This window comes from Macaca nemestrina, chromosome 3 (genome assembly GCF_043159975.1).
Source record: "Macaca nemestrina isolate mMacNem1 chromosome 3, mMacNem.hap1, whole genome shotgun sequence".
NCBI classification, from domain to species: Eukaryota; Metazoa; Chordata; class Mammalia; order Primates; family Cercopithecidae; genus Macaca; species Macaca nemestrina.
The window spans coordinates 115,304,504-115,324,231 of NC_092127.1; the positions used below are offsets into that span (position 1 = coordinate 115,304,504).

The window sequence follows — 19,728 nt, forward strand, 5'->3', positions numbered from 1 at the left end:
AGTGGACAGAAATCAGGAGTCACATAGGAAATGAGTAAGGTAAAATCCCTAAGACTAGTTAAATAAAGTCTCCTGAAAATGACACTGAAACACAGACAGCAACCAAGACATTGATTTATGCAGCAAGGATGACAAGGCAGATTAATATGAAGAGCATAGCTTGAGGTGCCAAACCCATTTTCAGCCAAGAAGGACTTTACTTAGAGGAGCCTCTAACCCCCTAAATCTTAGAAGGGACTCTAACCTTCCTAAGTTGGGCCTCTAATACGAGGTCAGTTAAGCGTCCTTGCCTTTTTGTTAAGAGGGGCCTACAATCCACTCGGTCTTAGGAGAGACTCTACCTACCCTAAGTTGGGCCTCTAACCCCATCTCATTCTTTACCCAGGTACCCCACCACTTATCCAAAGTCGTCCAATCAGTGCTGCAGTCTATTTCGTTTGGGTTGGGGGGGTTTCTTCTGTGGTCTCCAGAAATATGTTACAGGAAAGGGGTCCCAATCCAGACCCCAAGAGAGGGTTCTTAGATGTCATTCAAGAAAGAATTCAGGGAGAGTATACAGTGCAAAGCAAAAGCAAGTTTATTAAGAAAGTACAGTGATGAAAGGAGAGCTACTCCACAGACACAGTAGGATGCTCCTGAAAGTAAGAGGAGGAACACATCCACCCTAGGTACAATGCTTGTATATCATGAGGAGATGTGCTCTGCTACAAGGGTTTGTGATAAAAAATTAATTTTCTTATTACTACATTTTGCAAGAATTGATGTTATTATTTTTAAAGCAAAATTAGGAATGCCTTTGTTCTCCAGATATTGGGATATTAGGATGCTCCCAAGTCTGGGTCTGTTTAGTAAACATTATTAATCTGTTCCCTTAACGGTAAACATCTAGAGGCTAGGAATACCTTTCTTTCTGAGAATGCAGCCCAGCAAGTCTCAGCCTCATTTTCCTAGCCCTCACTCAAAATGGAGTCGCTTTGGTTAGAACACTTCTGACATAACTATTAGCAATACATTTCAGACATAGAAACTCATAACTGGCTCTAGTATAGATAACATCAGCCCTAGGGTTTATACAATAGCTTGGACTCTATCTCTTTATGCCTCACAGAAATGACTTAATTGACATGATATGGATAACTTGAAACTAATGTAACTTAAAAAAATCTCACAAAATTTATTTTGTATTGAAACCACCTTCACAAAATTATGACTGAGACAGTGAAAAAGATTTAACTTAATCAACTCCATCTTGCCTCTAATCTCCAAGTTGTCCTTGTTCATTCCTGGGTGTATGCTGAACTAACTTTGGGAGAAATTTAGTTTATAGTTTAAACAAAGATGGTAACAGCCCTTTCCCAAAGCATGCCTCCTTCTTGCCTGGGGACTAGATTGCCTTTGTAGGACTAACACTAGCCACAAGATTAGAATTTATGGTTTAGGAGGCAGGCAGTTGGAGGCTACAAGATTCTGACCCTCACTAAACTGCTCCTAAGATCAGTGCTTAAGATATTTTGCAGACCCTGCACTTGACAGATCAGCTGGCACCACTCAGATTGGCTCATCTGATCTTGTAACCCCACTCAGGAAATGACTCAGTGCCAGAAGACAGCTTAAACTCCCTATGATTTCATCCCTGACCAATCAGCACTCCTGGCTCACAGGCTTCCCCCCATCCACCAAGTTGTCCTTAAAAACTGTGCTCCCTGAATATTCGCGGAGACTGATTTGAGTACTATAAAACTCCGATCTCCCACACAATTGGCTCTGCATGAATTACTTTTTCTCTACTGCAATTCCCCTGTCTTGATAAATGAGCTCTGTCTAGGCAGTGGTCAAGGTGAACCCACTGGGCACTATAGTATTGTTAGTAACAAAATATAACTTACCTCATGATAAATTAAGATACACTGATGTATCACTGAAGAACTGCTCTGTGCCTTGGTATCCAAAACCATGAATGTTATTCTTGACCTACTTCCTTATTAGTTTCACCTGAAAATTATGAGAACTTCTTCCTTTTTCACGTGTTCTTCTTGTATGCCACTGATTACCCCTGCCTCCATTATCCATTACCCTCTTTTCAATGTTAGTAACATAATGTCCTCCAAGATTTCAGCTGGGCACATGGCTGCCCAGCTGGACTACATTTCCCAGCCTCCCATGAAGCTAGATGTGGTCATGTGACTGGGTACTGGCCAATTAAATGTGAGCAGAAGTTACGTTACTAACATCTATGCTAAATTTCAAATAAAGTAATTATTTGCATTTGGTACCAGTTTTAGACCCAGGCAACAGGATTGCCTTCCATGAGGCCTGTACTTTTCAAGGCCCTATCCTGGATGTGTCCCTCCCTATAGGATGAGAATTCTGCAGGACCGAAGGGACCTTTGTTCTTCTATTGTTCTTCTAGACCAAGCTTTAAGTCCATGGAACCTTAGAATTCCTTGTCCAAATGTCTCTGAACCTGTTTCCAGAGCCTGCATGAGCTTCTTCTGTGGATCTATCCTCCTGAGTGTAAACCATGCCACCAGTTCATTCACTCCTAGGACGAAGGCTCACTGAGAAACAGCTGTATAGTGGGGAGGTGTACCGACAAAAGAGTGTCTTTACCTTCTGGGCAAGGATGCTGGCAGTGCAGGATGGAGCTGGAGTGGGAGAGAAAACGTGGTCAGCCATAAGCTCAGGGTCAGGTGTGAATTCTCCCTATGCTGTCATATCCAGTTCAGAATTCCAAGAGGTCTGAGAATCCTAAATTTGCCCCTGGATTTCCAGGCAGTTAAGAAGGCATACTGTCTCAATAGTAGGTTCATTGGCAGTGTTTTTGTTTGTTTAATAATTTGGAAGTATTTAGACAAACAGCATGTGGGCCTATAATTGTATCTCTGTCCTGGTCTCCTGAATGCAGAAAAAGGCCTGCTTACACCTTTCTTCCTTTTTTCCTTAGGCTGGAATATAGATGCGTTGCTGACCAGCAAGCTCTGACCTTGTGTGGACAAACACAGTATCTAAAGAGATGGCAGAGCAACCCGTTCAAAGGAACTGACTTCCTGTATGAGCCTGCATTCTAGAGTCACCCCAGCTCTGGAATGCTCATACCTAACTGTTCCCTGGAGAAATGCCAACTTCTCTCTTATTTGAAACACTGCATTTTGGATTTTTTTTTTAATCGGTATGATCTGTATTCTAACCAACACAACGAGTTTCAGTCTCTTCTTCCCACTCTGCACACCACTGGTTCTATTTGAAGACCTTCTTAATAAGATGAATAGATTACTAGTGAAGCACACTCTTTCTACTAAATATAAGATTCACTTTGTCTCATACTAGGTGCTCTACAGTCACACTGCTTGAGTTTGTGTCTCAGCTGTCCTTTCACTTTCTATATGTGACCTTGACAATGTTCGTCAACCTCTCTGTGTCTCATGTTTCTCATTTGTAAAATGGAGATTAAAATAGTTTCTTCCTTCTCAGGTTGTTGGGAGATTAGATGAGAATCTTAGTCTGTTCAGGTATAACAAAATAATATCAACTGGGTGGCTTATAAACAGTAGAAATTTCTCATAGATCTGGAGGCTATAAGTCCAAGATTAAGGCACCAGCAGTTTCAGTATCTGGTAAAGACTGGCTTTCTGGATCATAAACAGCAGTCTTCTCACTGCATCTTCACATGGTGGAAGAGCTGAGGGAGCTCTCTGAGGTCTCTTTCATAAGGGCACTAATCCCATTCATGAGGGCTTTACCACCATGATGTAATCACCTCCCAATGATCCCACCTCCAAATGCTATCACATTAGACATTAATTATTAGCATGAATTTGGGGGGAAACAAACATTCTGTCTATACATGCACAAGACCAAGAACAATATCTGGGAAAAGTAGGTTATCAATAAATTTACAATTTTTTATTATTATTTGTTTCAACTGGCTTTCATTTTTTATTAGATTGTGCTACAGTAACAAACAGTTCCCAAATCTCAGTGACTTACAACAAAAAACTTATCTCCTTGCTCACCTTGGATGGGAACTACAGTTCTGTTTCAGATACCTCCTTCTTTCCATGATCAGGCTGTTTGAGACACTGGTGTTCTTGTGGAGGAGGTAAAATAAATAAATAAATATAGATAGATATAGATATATCTTGATATCCCTACGGTAGAGAAGCATAACCCACTCACATAGAGAGGTAGTGAAAAGTGGAAAATAATAATGCCATCTACCACATTCTCAATCTAGTGCCAACGCTGTGGTGCATAAAACCACATTCTTTGATAGCTGCGATTTTGCTGGCTCAACACCACACCTTCTTAACTTCCAAAGTGACAAATAGAGGGAAAGATGTTTGATCCATCTGTGCCCCTGATTTTCCACGTCCCTGATATTTCTACCCCTGTTTTAAGTGACCACAACAGCATTTTATATTTTTTCTTTCTTAATCCTTCCTTCTCCTACAACTAGGGAGGCAGGAGAAATGGGTTTGATGGTTTTTAGGCTCCAGGGCCATAGGAAAACTTTGGGGGGTAGATTGTGTTATTGCTCTCAACTCTTTACTCTCCCTTTGTACAACAGAAGTATACATCCTACCTGTTGCCATGAATATTCAGTGTCTCTTATGAGAAAAAAATATGCAGCCCTGTCCTATTGACATAGGGGTTGGCCATGTAACTTGCTTTGGCCAATAAAGCGGAAATAGATAAAACTTATGCCACATTTAAACAGAAGCCCTTTGCCATAAGAGTAGCATGTTATAAACAGGGGTTCCTTCAGCCTGTATCCCAAGCGAAGTCACATCCAACAGAAGCAAAGCTTTGTTGCTGCAAACCACAGAGCACTGGGCATCATTTGTTACCATGGCAGACAGAATCAATGTGCCTTTTAATTTAGCACCACCTGTCATCACACACCCACCTCAGTACTTTGAAGATGGGAGGTGCAGAGCTCTATTTCTTGTCCCTCCCTCCCTTAACGGGCATCAGGATTCTTCACTGGGAAAATGTTCCACAGAGCATGGGAGCTTAGTTCTTCTGAGTGGCCAGTTTTACCTACTGTGGAAACAGGCTCCTGTGAACAACACCAGCCGTAGTGTCTTCTTCTCTTCCCCTCCAGTATCATATACTCATATTTAATCCTTGATATCAAATTCGATTCTCCCTTGATTTCTTGACATACTGCTTTTTTTTTTTTTTCTGTTTCCTGCTTGGATAACTTCTCTCATGCTCTCCAGAAATATTTCATGAACTAACACAAAGAAAGGCAGGTAAGAGGGTACTATAGTGACAAACAGGCAAGACCCTGCCCTCATAGAGCTTACATTCTAGTAGGAAAGACAGACAAGAAATGATAAACAAAAATGCAATGTCAAGTGGTGAGGAGTGCTACCTAAGAAAAATAAATCAATTAAAGCGAATAAGAATGACATGGAGTTTTACCTTAGCCTGGGTGGGCTGGAGCAACTGCATGTGTTAATACACTTTAGCATGGTATCACTCTGTACACACACTGTAGAGCATGTCTTTGGCTAAACCATAGGATGTCGCTAGCAAAAATCCTGAGTGCTGAGCATTTTCAGTATCTTTAGCACATACAATATCAGTCACACCTGAGAATATCCCCCTGTGTTCTACTTGCTGCTTTGAGAACCCCAATGCTGTCTTCTTTCTTAATTGTAGACCAATGTGTTGGTGACTCACCTCAGGTTTGCATATTGCATTGTTTTAAAATATTTCTCTTCGTGCCTCAAATTTAGAAGGGAACTCAAGACAGAAGTGAGGAAACAAGAAATAGGAGAAAATGTTTGTTTGCAATTGGCAAAAGAACAGCCAAGAAAGAGCCTGGGCTGTTGCGCTTTACAACTTTGCTGCCTTCCTCCACCCCTGGGATTGGGGTTCATTTATAACAGGGAAGCAGCTTGATAAGAAGCAAATATGACTAATCTGTAATATTTTATTTACTTTAAAAAAGAAAGAAAGACTAGAACCAAATCTGACTAAACTTAAAACTTACTAATTTTGCATGGTAGAAAGACGAATGTTTGTTATATGGGTCTTTATTCCCTTTTGTGTTTAAAATGTATCTTTAAAAAAAGGTTCTTAAGGAAAAAGAAGAACAGAAGATTCAAAACATTTGGTCAGAACATTTGGTAGCAGCCCTTGCATTACCATGTCAGTCTATGCATCCCTGAGCAAGTTATTGAAGTTCTCTAAGCCTTGTGATCATAAGACCCGTGTTTTAGGATGTGGTTAATATTAAATCAGAAAATGTATGCAGAACACCCAGTATTGGACTTAGATGCATATGTTCTTAATTCATGGCAGCCACTATGGCTACTTCCTGATTTCCCAAAATGTGTTTGCTACAGTCTTAAATGTATATTCTCTCCGAAATTCCTGTTGAAACTTAATCCCCATTGTGGTGGTGTATTAGGCTGTTCATATACTGCTAATAAAGACATACCCAAGATTGGGTAATTTATAAAAGAAAGAGGTTTAATGGACTCACTGTTCCAGATGGCTGGAGAGGCCTCACAATCATGGCAGAAGAGGAGGGAAGAGTAAAGGATCATCTTATGTGGTGGCAGGAAAGAGAGCTTGTGTAAGGAAACTCCCCTTTATAAGACCATCAGATCTCATGAGACTTATTCACTATCATGAGAACAGCACAGGAAAGACCTGTCCACATGATTCAATTACCTCCCACTGGGTCCCTCCCGTGACACGTGGGAATTATGGGAGCTACAGTTAAAGATGAGATTTGAGTGGAGACACAGTCAAACCATATCAGGTGGTATTAAGAGACAGGGCCTTTGGGGAATGAATTAAAGCACTTATAAAAGAGGCTTCAGAGAGTCTTCCATCTCTTTTCCTTCCATCCCCTCTGCCATGTGAGGACACAGCATCCCTTCCCTCCTGAGGATCCAGCCACAAGATGCCATCTTGGAACCAAAGAGACAGGGCCCTCACCAGCCAGCACCTTGATCTTGGACTTCTCAGACTCCAGGACCATGAGAAATAAATTTCTTTTGTTTATAAATTACCCAGTCTGTGGTATTTTGTTATAGCAGCACGAACAGAATAAAGCAGTGTCTATGGAACAATAATATCATAAGAGGTTCCGAGGTATTCTGAGGTCAAGAAAGTTTAGGAAACTATACTTTACATGTCCTTCTTGAAGATTCAGAGAGACATCAGGATATTAATAGCACAGAGAACTTCTACAGTTAAGAAATCTGTTTTGTTTATCTTTGTTTTTTTCATTTACATCAGTGTTTCCCAGGTTTTGAACATGAGACACAGGCCTACAGTACTTTTGCCTAAAAGGAAGAAATGAAGCTACACTTGGGGTTCCTAAACTTTGTGAGAAAGGCATTGAATTTCTTTTCCTCGAAAAACATGGTGCAGAAGTTGCAGGGGCAACTGCAAGTGACCATATTCTTCCTCACTACTGGGACACGTGGCAACCTGTAGAGAGGGAGGGCTCAAAGCTGCACCTGATATGGAGGCCAACCAATAAAGCCCTGAAGTCTGCTGCTGGGTACTCATTAACTAGTTGGAAAGCTAACCCTGTTATCCTCTACAATTAGAAAATTATGGGCCAGGCCAGGTGGCTCATGTCTGTAATCCCAGCACTTTGGGAGGCTGAGGCGGGCAGATCACCTGAGGTCAGGAGTTCAAGACCAGCCTGGCCAACATAGTGAAACCCCGTATCTATTAAAAATACGAAAATTAGCCAGGCGTGGTGGTGTGCGCCTGTAATCCCAGCTGGAGACTGAGGCGGGAGAACTGCTTGAACCCGGGAGGCAGAGGTTGTAGTGGGCCAAGATCACGCCACTGCACTCCAGCCTGGGCAATAAAGCAAGACTCTGTCTCAAAAAAAAAAAAAAGAAAAAAAAGAAAATTATGTAAAATGTTGATGATCTCACAAAACAAACAAGCAAACACATTTTTATTGACCAGGTATTGTTAGCTACTAATAATTACCCAACAGCCAAAAATCAGCTTCACCCTAAAGTACATCGTGCCCCGTTTTGAAGTGAAGAGACTGTTAATAACAGCCCCATCACAAATCCTATTGGCAGATTGTCCCTCAATATGAAAAGGCCAAATATAGACGAGTTTCATGCTTGAAACTAATGTTTAAGATCTGTTCGAGCACTTAAGCATTTTACCATAAAGACGATATGTCCCCTGTGCGCTAGGCTACATATTCGAGAAGAGCTCAGCCAGAGACGCTGGGAAGAGGCTGAGCAGGGGCTGGAGAAAGTCTGCATTATTACTGGCAGTGTGTCCTGGGGTCCATCAGCTGGGTGTGACCATGGAGGATGCAGACAGACCTTTAAAATCGATGACAGCATGTCTCCAGAGAAGATGAGTAGCCAAGGAGAAAAGCAGCCTGCCCAGAAACCCAGGCAGGAGCCGAAGTGATGGAAGCGATAATATCCCCTTCCTAGAGAACAGGGCTTCTCTATCGTTACGTTTCTTTTCCGTACATTCATGTTTTCTAAAGAAGGCAGGATTGAGAGTGAGAAGAGGTGGAGGGGGTCTTACTGGGTGAGCTGAGGGGGCCTTTTCAGGGTCACGAATTTATTAATTCAGCTCTCCCAGGCCAGATTTCCAACTATAAAATAGGGACAGTAGTAGTATCTACCTAATGGTGCAGATCAGATGAGAGTCTTGCCACAGTACATGGCCTGTAGGAGGAGCTCTGTTAATGTTGCTTAATTTAGACGATGATAGTAGAGTGTTTGCCTCCTTGAGCTCATGTCATATGCTGACCATATTTCGCTTTCTTCTCCTAAGAGGGCCTGTGTCCCAGCAGACGCTTGGCTGAAGCATGCTCATGGTAATTGAATCTAAGGTCTGGTGGTGCTGTGTAAAGAATAACTGATATGCAGAGATTCTGAAGGGAGCTTTGGGAATGGAACATCTGGTTTGGAAAGAAGCCTTGTAGGCCAACCCCCTGTAGGCCAGAGTAGGAGAGGAAAACAGGAAGTTTTATTCATCTTACTTTCTTGGTTTTTCAAGTTGCAGTCTCCAGCTGTTTACATCAACTTTGTTTTTCCTAAAGAGGAGAGAGAGTATAAAGCACTGTAAGTCACAGTCTTTCCATGAAGTAGCCCTTTGTGGAAAATCGGAGTTATTCTTTGACTTGGCTAGTTCATCTTTTATTTTTCTCTTCTTCACCCAAAGCAAATATCTTTTCCCTGGCTTCTTTTCAGGCCCGAATAAGTTGTAGAGAAGGACAAGAGAAAAGAAGTTTGGGGAGAAGAAGGTGGGGAGGAGCAGGAAGGTGAAAGAAGCAAGAGAAAAACCCAGGGGAAGAGGAAAGAAAGGAAAAGAGTTCATACCCCAGAAATTTAAGATACTAACATGTTTCCAGGGTTGGAGAGTCTGCACGTGGATCATTGTGAATTCAGTGGGGCATCACAGACAGGGGTCATTGTCCTCAGAACTGAAGAAGAACAGGAAACAAACCCACAAAAATGAAGACTATGCGTTTCTTGAAAATAAATTATATTCAACTTATTGACAAATACCACTGCAAACACTTAACGTGACATTTTCTAATCTTCCTGTTAACCTCATATCTCTTCCCTCTAGGGTCCGGGTGAATGAATAGTCTCTGGTGCTAGATTACAAGGGTTCAGACCCCAACAGGGCTATTCGCCAGTCAGGTGACCTTAGGCAAACCACTTAACTCTCTGGGCCACAGTTGATTCATTTGTAAATGGGGATGATGATGATGATGATGATGATGATGGTGATAACTTACCTACAGCCTAGGCTATCCTGAGGATTAAATAAGTTAACATATGTAAAGTGCCTGCGCACAGGGCAAGTGCTATATGAATGTTAACTATGATTATTCTGGCCACTCTGCTGAGATACTTGAATCCTACAACACAAAGTGGCATGCACTCTTTTTTCATAGCACTTACTGTATGCTTTGAACACTTCATATATAATGACACCATTTTATGCCCTAGGAGGCAGGTACATTATGAATATGACCCATATTATAGATGAGGAAACTGAGGCACAAAGAGATTAAGTAACATGCTTAATTTCCTGTATCTCATAAATGACAGGGTTGACTTAAACCTAGGTAGTTTAGCTCTAGAGAAGGGGTCAGCAAATGAGGGCCTGCCACCTGGCTTTGTAAAAAAAGCTTTATTGAACCAAGGTTATTCCCAATCATTTATATATCATCTGGCTGCTTTTGCATTAAAATGGCACATTTGAAAATATTTGTTATCTCGTCTTTTTACACTAAACCTTTGCTGACTCCTCCTGATCTACACACTCTAACCACACTTGTAGCTATTAAGGTAGGGTTGCCAGATTTAGTAAACTAAAATATGGGATGATCAGCTAGATTTGAACTGCAGGTAAACAATGAAGAGTTTTTTTTCAGTATAAGCATATCTCATGTAATGTTTGGTAACTCTACATTAAGGTAACCTGCCTCTCTGATCTACCTTTGAATACATGGCCAACATTTTTCAGAAACCAAGTTCCCTTTATCTCTTCTGAATCATGGTGAGCTAGAGCTGCAAGGGACCTAAGATGGTCAATAACTTGCCCAGCATCCACTCAAGACTTCATGACAAAGCCGACCTGGAACTGTCTCTTTGTATAACAGGTGGCCTTGTTAAAGTTTTTAAAGTGTGGTGGTGGTGGGGAAGTATGATGTTTGTGGAAAAGACCTGGACCAGAAGCATGGCTGAGCCTAGGAACAATCATGACACAGAAAGTCACCTCTGTTAAGCACAGACAGACAAAACCACACGATCTCACTTATATGTGCAGTGTAAAAAGGTTGAACTCACTGGAACAGAGAGCAGGATGGTGGTTACCAGCGACTGGGGGTGGCAGTGGTTAGGAAGATACAGATGTTGGTCAAGGGATACAAAATTTGAGTTAGACAAGCAGAATGAGTTCTAGAGATCCATTGCACAACGTGGTGACTACAGTTAATAACAATATATCATATACTTGAAAATTGCTAAGAGAGTAGATTTTAATTGTTCTCGCCAAAAGTAAGTAAGTATATAATGTAACACATATGTCAATTAGTTTGATTTAACCATTCCACAATGTATCTGATATGGTTTGGCTATATGACCCTGCCAGATCTCATGTTGAATTGTAATCCCCAATGTTGGAGGTAGGGCCTGGTGAAAGACGTTTAGGTCATAGGGCCAGATCCCTCATGGCTTGGTGCTGTCCTCATGATATTGAGTGAGATTTCCTAAGATCTTGTTTTTGTAAAGTGTGGCACCTCCCCATCCCCCAACTCTCTCTTGCTTCTCCTGTGCCATGTGAGATGCTGGCTCTCCCTTTGCCTTCTGCCATGAGTAAAAGCTTCCTGAGGCCTACCCAGAAGCCAAGCAGATGCCAGCACCATGCTGCCTGTACAGCCTGTGGAACTGAGAGCCAATTAAATCTCTTTTTTTTTTTTTATTAATTACTCAGTCTCAGGTATTTCCTTATAGCAATGCAAGAATGGCCTAATATAGCATCTCTGTTTCAAAACGTGATGTTTTACACTATAAATATATACAATTTTTGTCAATTTAAAAATAAATTTTAAAAGGAAGGAAAAAAAGAGACAGTCATCTCGTGACTTCCTGTCCACTGGTCACCTCACCAGCCTCAGTTTCCCCCATCAGCAGACTTGATGTACATCTTTACAGCTGACGTTGCCTGAAACCATCTTAACTGCTTCCTTTCAGCTTCTGTGAAGTATAATAAAACCAGCAATGCTCTTCCTAGATGAACTGAGACTTCTCTTCTCCCTCCTGTGAGCTGGAAAAAGTCTTGGAGATTGGAAAGAAGCAGTTCAGAGTCAGACCCATTTGTTGTCAGGGGTAATGAGAGCTAATATGCAACCTGTCTGGGCTGGAAGAGGGAAACACCTGCTGTCGCCCAGGCCTTGCCCTCAGAGGGATGAATCTTGTCCTCTGTGCATGCAGGAGAATGAGGAGATCAGGGTCCCATGCCTGATTCCTTGTCTTCCACTTCCAGCTCTGTATAACTTTGAAGCAATTACCTAAGTCCATCCACATGCAGATATTCAAGCCAGAGTTCAGTAGATATTCTATTCTTGTATTCAGGTGAGGTGGTACTTGAAAGGTTTATTCCCTTCAGTCTCCTCTCTTCAGAGGACAGTCAGAGACACACACCCTGGGCCTGAAAGACAGGGGACTACCTTGTATGTTAAATTACCAGTTTACCTCCTATTTCCTGAGAATACATTGATTCATGCCTCTTAGGAGTTTCAAAATCTTGAGACATGCATGCAGAATAAAAGTGAAGATCAATTGGTTTTAAAATATGGGCACAAATTCTTCAATGCTCTTCCCATCAAGAGGTGGGTGAGGGTCTATATCTACTCTTTCATCTGTGTAAGGTTATGTCTGCTTTGACCTATAAAGTATGGTGGAAGTAACGCTATACAATTTTCAAAGGTAGGTTATAAAAGGTCACACAGCTTTTTAATCTCCAAGATTGTTTACTAGAATACCTACTCTTATAGCCACACCATGTGAGAAATCCAATGACCCTGACAGGCCCTAAAGGGAGGAAATCCAGCCACATGGAGAGACCACATGTAGATGCTCTGGTCAACAGTCAGCTGAGCTAGCATTCAACTTAGAGATACAAGTCATTTGTGTGCAGAAACTTCCATAGGTACCAACACCCAAACTTTCATGTCACTTCAGGCTGTCTGAGTCTTCAGAGCTGAGACCTCAGATGTCATAGAGCAAAATGTCCCCTGTTTTGTCTTGCCTAAATTCCCTATCATCAAACCTATAAATATAACAAAATGGTTACCTCTTATGCCACTAAGTTGGAGTGGTTTGTTATGCGGCAACAGATAAACTGAAACAATCATAAGCATGAGAGAGAGAGAGAGAGAAAGAAAGAGGGAGAGAGATAGCATTGTATTATAATTGTATTATAAGCCTTTGGGATCTATATTAAAATTTACATTTTAGAATCTTAAAACTGTGAGAAAGAGTAGATAAATAGACATATCACTGATTAAAACATGAAAATAATTTTTACAACTCAAGATGGCTCATTTAATATTGGCCAATTATCTTCAAAGAGGTTTGCTCAAGTATGACACCACAACTTGGAACAGCTCATTCGTGAAAAGGTAGCATCCTGAGGTTTGCAATACCCAACGTTTATTTTCCAGGGGGATGTTTACTTTTACTTTTACTTTTACTTCCCCAGAGGCCCCAACTCCCTATTATTCTTTTATTCTTCCCTCCTGGTATATAACCTTTCAGCAAAAGATCAAACTCTGGCCCTATTTCCCCTGAGAAAAGAACAAGGGGAAATTTTGGATCTAAAGAAATCCACGGAGACCCTATATAACTGGGAAATGTGCCATTTGCATTTGTTTATTTTATATATGGTTTCAAATTCTTTGAGATCCTCAAGGACTTCGGTTTGCCTGACTTTGGAGCATAAGTAAGTCTGTAGTTGGCTCCCTCTCTTGATCTATGCTTTGCTCCAGTAGCATAGCAAAGGCTTGCTTTGTATTGCAGACAAACAGAAGTAGACGTTTGGAAGTTTGGCATCAGGGTGGAGCCCAGAAAGTAGGTAAAAGTTAAAACAGACAAAAAGTTGAAAAGATGAACTATTAATCTTGATAGTAGGCATATAAGCTCACTAAAGAAGAAAGCACTTTGTATATGAAACCACTGCATAGCAAGGAAGACCCAATACCTGAAGATTAAATTAAATCAAAGTAGAATTGCTTCTAAAAATTGTAATAATGAGAAAGCTATTGGAGTTGTATATTAAATTATAGATATTTGGCATAAACCTTGTAACCAGATGAGTTTTCATGTCTCTGTAGGCTCTTTCTCCTCTCAAATCATTTTGCACACCGTCATTATATTAATCTTCCAAAAAGTTTATTTCCATCAAAAAGTGCCAGAAAATATTTTCTCCTACTGTTCTATTTTGGATTTGAGAAACTGAAAGCCAGAAAGGTGATTTAGCCAAGGTACACAACTGCTTCATGAACTGGAGCCCAGATCATCTAATTCCTGACAAAAACTATATACTTTCTTAAGGCACAGACATTGAAAGGCAGTAAAGAAGACAGAAGAGATGTGGTGAGGAAGCAGGAGCCAAGAGACTTGGGTTATCACCCAGGGAAACAGAAAGAAACTCACAAAAAACTGTGAATACTGTTCATCAAAAGTAAGTATAGGTGATCAAAACAGAACTGCAATTACACTTGAAACTTTCTGTTTCAACAATCATAATAAAAGAATTCATGATTGAAATAACCCATATTAAGCATCCTATATGTGCACTTACACCCCATGTACATCAGTTTTTGTGACCAAATGGATTTGCTTCTTGCAGAATAATTTATATCATCTATGTCAGACTGATTAAAAAATCCTCACAGAGGATAATATGTATCTAAATAGTTTACATATTTTGACTTCATAGCACTCAGAGAAGAGAAACTAATCTCACAGAGGTATGTTGATAGGAATAAAAGAAAATAGGCTTGGCACGGTGGCTCACACCTGTAATCCCAGCAATTTGGGAGGCCAAGGCGGGCGGATCATGAGGTCAGGAGATCGAAACCATCCTGGCTTACACGGTGAAACCCCGTCTCTACTAAAAATACAAAATATTAGCCAGGCGTGGTGGCGGGCGCCTGTAGTCCCAGCTACTCAGGAGGCTGAGGCTGGAGAATGGCATGAACCAGGGAGGCGGAGCTTGCAGTGAGCCAAGATTGCACCACTGCACTCCAGTCTGGTAGACAGAGAGAGACTCCATCTCAAAAAAATAAAAAAATTATATATATATATATATATATATATATGCTTCACCGCATTCATAATAGAAACACCAGGGCTGAGCACAGGCATGGTGGCTCATGCCTATAATCTCAACACTTTGGGAGGCTAAGGTGGACAGATCACCTGAGGTCAGGAGCTCGAGACCAGCCTGGCCAACATGGCAAAACGCTGTCCCTGCTAAAAATACAAAAATTAGCCAGGCGTGGTGATGGGCACCTGTAATCCCAGCTACTCGGGAGGCTGAGGCAGGAGAGTCGCTTAAACCCAAGAGGCAGGGGTTGCAGTGAATTGAGATCGTGCCACTGTGCTCCAGCATGCACAACAGAGAAAGACTCCATCTCAAAAAAATAATAACTAAATAAAAAACCAATCTCACAGAGGCATGTTGATAGGAATAGAAGAAAGGATTTCAAAGCAATTTTATTGAGCTCAAGATACCTATTTTTAGATTTTTGTCTGAAATGAAGAAAGAAGGTCTATAATTTCAAAACTTTCATCCATTGAAATAGCATCTTGTTGTGCCTAAATTACGTTGAGTTTTTGCAATGGTTGTCCTTAAATTGCAACACTCAGTACCAAAATCCATGCTTCAGATATGGGTTATTAAAATTAGAATATAAAATCAGTATCTTGAAGAGATATCTCCACCCCATGTTCAATTGCAGCATTATTACAATAGCCAAAATATGGAAACAACCTAAATGTCCATAGATGGGTGAATGGGTAAAGAAAATGTGACACACACACACACACACACACACACACACACACACACTGGACTATTACTCAGCCTTAAAAAAGAAGGAAATCTTGCCATTTGCGACAACATGGTTGAATCTAGAGGACATTATATGCTAAGTGAAATAAGCCAGGCACAGAAAGACAAATACTATATGATCTCACTTACATTTGGATTCTAAAGAAGTTGAACTCATATAAGCAGAGAGTAGAATGGCAGTTGCCAAGGAATGGGGAGAGGGGTGAAAAATGGGAGATGGTGGCCAAAGAGTGCAAAGGTTCAGTTACGTGGGATGAATGGGTTTTGGAGCTGTAATGTACAGCATGGTGATTATAGTTAATAACAATGTATTGTATAGTTGAAAATTACTTTAAAAAGTTGATTTTGAGTCTTCTCACCACACACACACACACACACACACACACCCCACAAAATCCTAACTTTGGGAAGTTATTGTGTGTTAATTAGCTTAGTTGTGGTAATCATTTCACAATTTATACCATCACCTTGTACACTTTAAATATATACAAAATTTGTGTGTCAAGTCTACTTCAATGAAGCTGGAAAAAAAGAGTAGGAAAACATTTCCCACAAAAACCTTCCTCAGTAACCAGATTCCACCCTTCCTGACCTAAGTCCAATGGAATGAGGAGAGTTCAGAATCCAAAATGAAGTTGAGTCACAGAAAATGCACAATGTTTTCTTTCTTTTATGCTGGAGTTTGTGAAATGAGAATCATACCCATTAAGTGTTTCATATATCAAAAAAGAGTCTCTTAATGGTGCCCTTAGAACCTTATAGACTCTCCCAAAGACAACTGTTTTATTTTATTTAATCAGTGAACATAACCTCTCTGAAATGTAGCATCTTCAAAGACAATCAGTTTTAGTAAAATTTCTTCCTTTAATTGATTCTCTTTCTTGTATATTTAATATAAAGAAGAAACATATGTTCCTGGAAAGATCCATTTTACAAAGCATTAGATTGGGTCCACAGCCAGATGGAACAAGGCAAGACGTAGAATGTGCAGCAGCCAGTGTGACAGGGCTTGCAGCTCAGACACTCATTGAGCACCTTCCTCAAGGTCTTATTAAAGACTACATGAAGCCCCAGTGCCAAGCATTGCAAAAGAGACAGAAATAACATACTGTTTTTCCATCACCTCTTTTGGTTACAACTGAGTTCACTTAGCAAATAATGGAAAAGTAAATGGAATGGGTTTTACCTTCTTCAATAGCTGACATTGCTATTTTGATCTTTTCCCATACAATAGTAGAGGCCCTAGAACCAACAATGGATTTTATTCTGGTCAGTGACATTTTCTTGAAGGAGTCCCAAGTTTAATAAAATGGAGAAACATTTCTTACAATTGACATAAAGCTTTGTGTCTGTAAGTCATAAAATCTGGAAGAAAACACCTTGAATATTTAGTCCAATGTTGCTGTTTTTCCCCAAGGTGGTTATTAACAAACACACAAGGCTAGCAATAAAATTCAATGATGTTTCTAACAACAGGAGAAAAATTATTGCTGAATCTGCGGTAATAAGTAATTAATATAAGGCAAATAATGACACTATGAGATTAGGAGCAGGAAAAATTCATTAAAATGCTCTTTGTGTACTCAAAGCAGTTTGCATATTCAAGTGAATTACTTGAATGCTGGAGGACATTTACCCTCAGCATCTGTTTTATTATCCACTAGGAACCTGTGCACATACCTTGGCAAACCTCATCCTTGCTCCACCAAGATAAACATGCCAGAAAGGGATTGGGTTTGGCCAAGAATGAAGTATTCACTACACCATCAAGCATTTTCTTCTTTGTCATAAGGGAGCACTCAACTGGTTTTCCAAAGGCACACGTGCAAAATAGAATTATCTCTGCCTAGCTGTGATGGCTATTCCTCCTTCCTGTGGGGACAGCCCTGCCTCAGTGCACTTTCCTAAGGGCAGCGTCTTTCCTGCATGGGTCCTGTGTGATTTTTAACTCTGGAGAAAACTTCCACTCCATCTAATTGGGTGGTCAACATTTGGACTCGATTTTGAAATTCATTATCTGTTACTCTTTGTAAACCTAACAAAATAAACAAGTGTGGTTAATTTAGATGTCTCTGGGCAATTTTCATCCATATGTACCTTGCGGCTTAAATGAAAAAGCAATTGAACTGGAAGACTCTATTTTGCTGTCAGAAAATTGATCTCTTAAAGGGTGTGTGTGTGTGTGTGTGTGTGCGCGTGTGTGTGTGTTTCCAATAAATAAACATAATGAGTCATTGGATTGTAAGCTCCTTGAGGGCATAATTTGTTTAAACAAAATATTTAATTCAGTTATTTTTATTTATCCCTTTAATCAACAAATATTTACTATGTGCCTGGCACTATCAATCAGTGGATAAATGAATGAAGGAATAAATGAACAAATAAATGAATAAACCATCCACTTCATGGCCTTGCCGTAGCTCTCCAACATTATATCCTCTTGTTTTTCATGCCCTGAAAAAATACAGCAATTTACAAAAACCCCTTGCAGCCCACAGATCTTATACTTGGGAGTGAACAAGCAGTACCATCACTAGTATTATGAGAAAAAACATTTTTTTAATGTAAAGTATGTGTACCTCCTTGGTAAAGAATAATTCACCTGAGTACCTTCTGGATTTACATACACTATGGGTATTTTAATAATATCAGTTAACATGAAGGCTTTACTTTGGCTGGAAAAATATTCTAAGTTTTAACATACAGTAGTCCCTCCTTATCCACAGGGGATACATTCCAAGACCCACAGTGGACACCTGAAACTGTGAATGCTACCAAACCCTATATATACTATGCTATTTCCTGTACATACTATGCTTTTTCCTATACATACATACCTATGATAAAGTTTAAGTTATAAATTAGGCACAGTAGGAGATTAACAACAAAAACTAAAAATAGAACAATTATAATAATATACTGTAATAAAAGTTATGTGAATGGTGTCTCTCTCTCAAAATATTTTGTTGAACTGTACCGGTGAGTAACTGAAATCTTGGAGAGCAAAACTGCAGATAAGGGGGACTACTGTATCTTCTTATTTAATCCTCACAACAACCCTATGAGGTAGGTATCACCCCTACTTCATATCTGAGGAAACTCAGATACAGAGAGGTTAGGTAACTCCTGTAAGTCTGCACAGCTATTCGGTGAGAGTGCCGAGCTCTTGGTATCTGCAGTCTAACTCTTGTACCTCTGCTCTTAATCTCGACACACTCGCTCCCATCTCCACAGTGCCGCAGCTCAGTCCATATACAGAAAAGAGGCTGGCAGGCCACAAAGGACTCTATTTGCTTAGAGCAAATTTTCGTCTTCACCCACTTAAACAAGGAAACAGAGGATTGTTTGAGCTACACTGACCAGCAAACAAGAGCTTTAGGAGCCATCATTCTTGTAAGAATTCTATTTATGCAACATGTGTGTGCACGTGCATGCATGCATAAACCGATGCAAAAAAAGAATAGTTACCAAAATATGAATGTTTTTTATCTCAAACTGATGAGATTTCTGAGGAATTGACTATTTCCCCTTGCATTTTCCTATATTGTTTGAATGTTTACAAGAGCAATAAACAATTGATACAATCAGAATAAATATATTAAATCATTTTTATTGTGAAATAGTGATGGCTCTGGAGTCAGCTTGGGTTTAAATCACTTTTATCTGAGCTTAGGCATGTTTCTTATCCTCCCTACTTTGGGCTTCCTTATCTGCAAATTGAGGTTAATAAAAATACTGCTATCACCAGACCTGGAGAAGATGAAAATGAAAGACACACCCTGCCTTCACAGAGTGTGGCAAGTCCGGAGCCACATACATGTGACTTCTGGAGATGCAAATGAAATTTCTACCTTGAAGACCTGCCATCGGCTCTCATTTCTAACAAGGAAGGCCAGGCCACCACACACAGCTCAAACAGTGAGATGTACTCCAACTCCATTTGAGTTGTCAAATCCTCTTTTCTATTTTATATCAGGAGTTCAGAACAGCCCCAGGCAGCAGCACTACAAATGGCTTCACCCTTGGCATTCCTAGCATGAGAATCAATGTCTGAACAACATACTGGAATGTTGAGTCTATTCATCTCCTTTGATCTGGCCAAAGAGGCAGCAT

The 19,728-nt window shown here is 40.3% G+C and overlaps 1 long non-coding RNA gene across 1 annotated transcript in view; it reads right to left on the bottom strand.

The window, feature by feature from the left end:
• Positions 1–7,273: 7,273 nt before the first annotated feature.
• The window catches only part of LOC105499576 (uncharacterized), a 38,632-nt gene continuing 26,177 nt past the window's right edge, over positions 7,274–19,728 (bottom strand). Inside the window, exons 2-3 of the long non-coding RNA XR_011621176.1 lie at positions 9,364–9,445; positions 7,274–9,055 (exon numbers count right to left, since the gene is read on the bottom strand). This is a non-coding gene — a long non-coding RNA (uncharacterized lncRNA). The remainder of the gene's footprint in view (positions 9,056–9,363; positions 9,446–19,728) is intronic.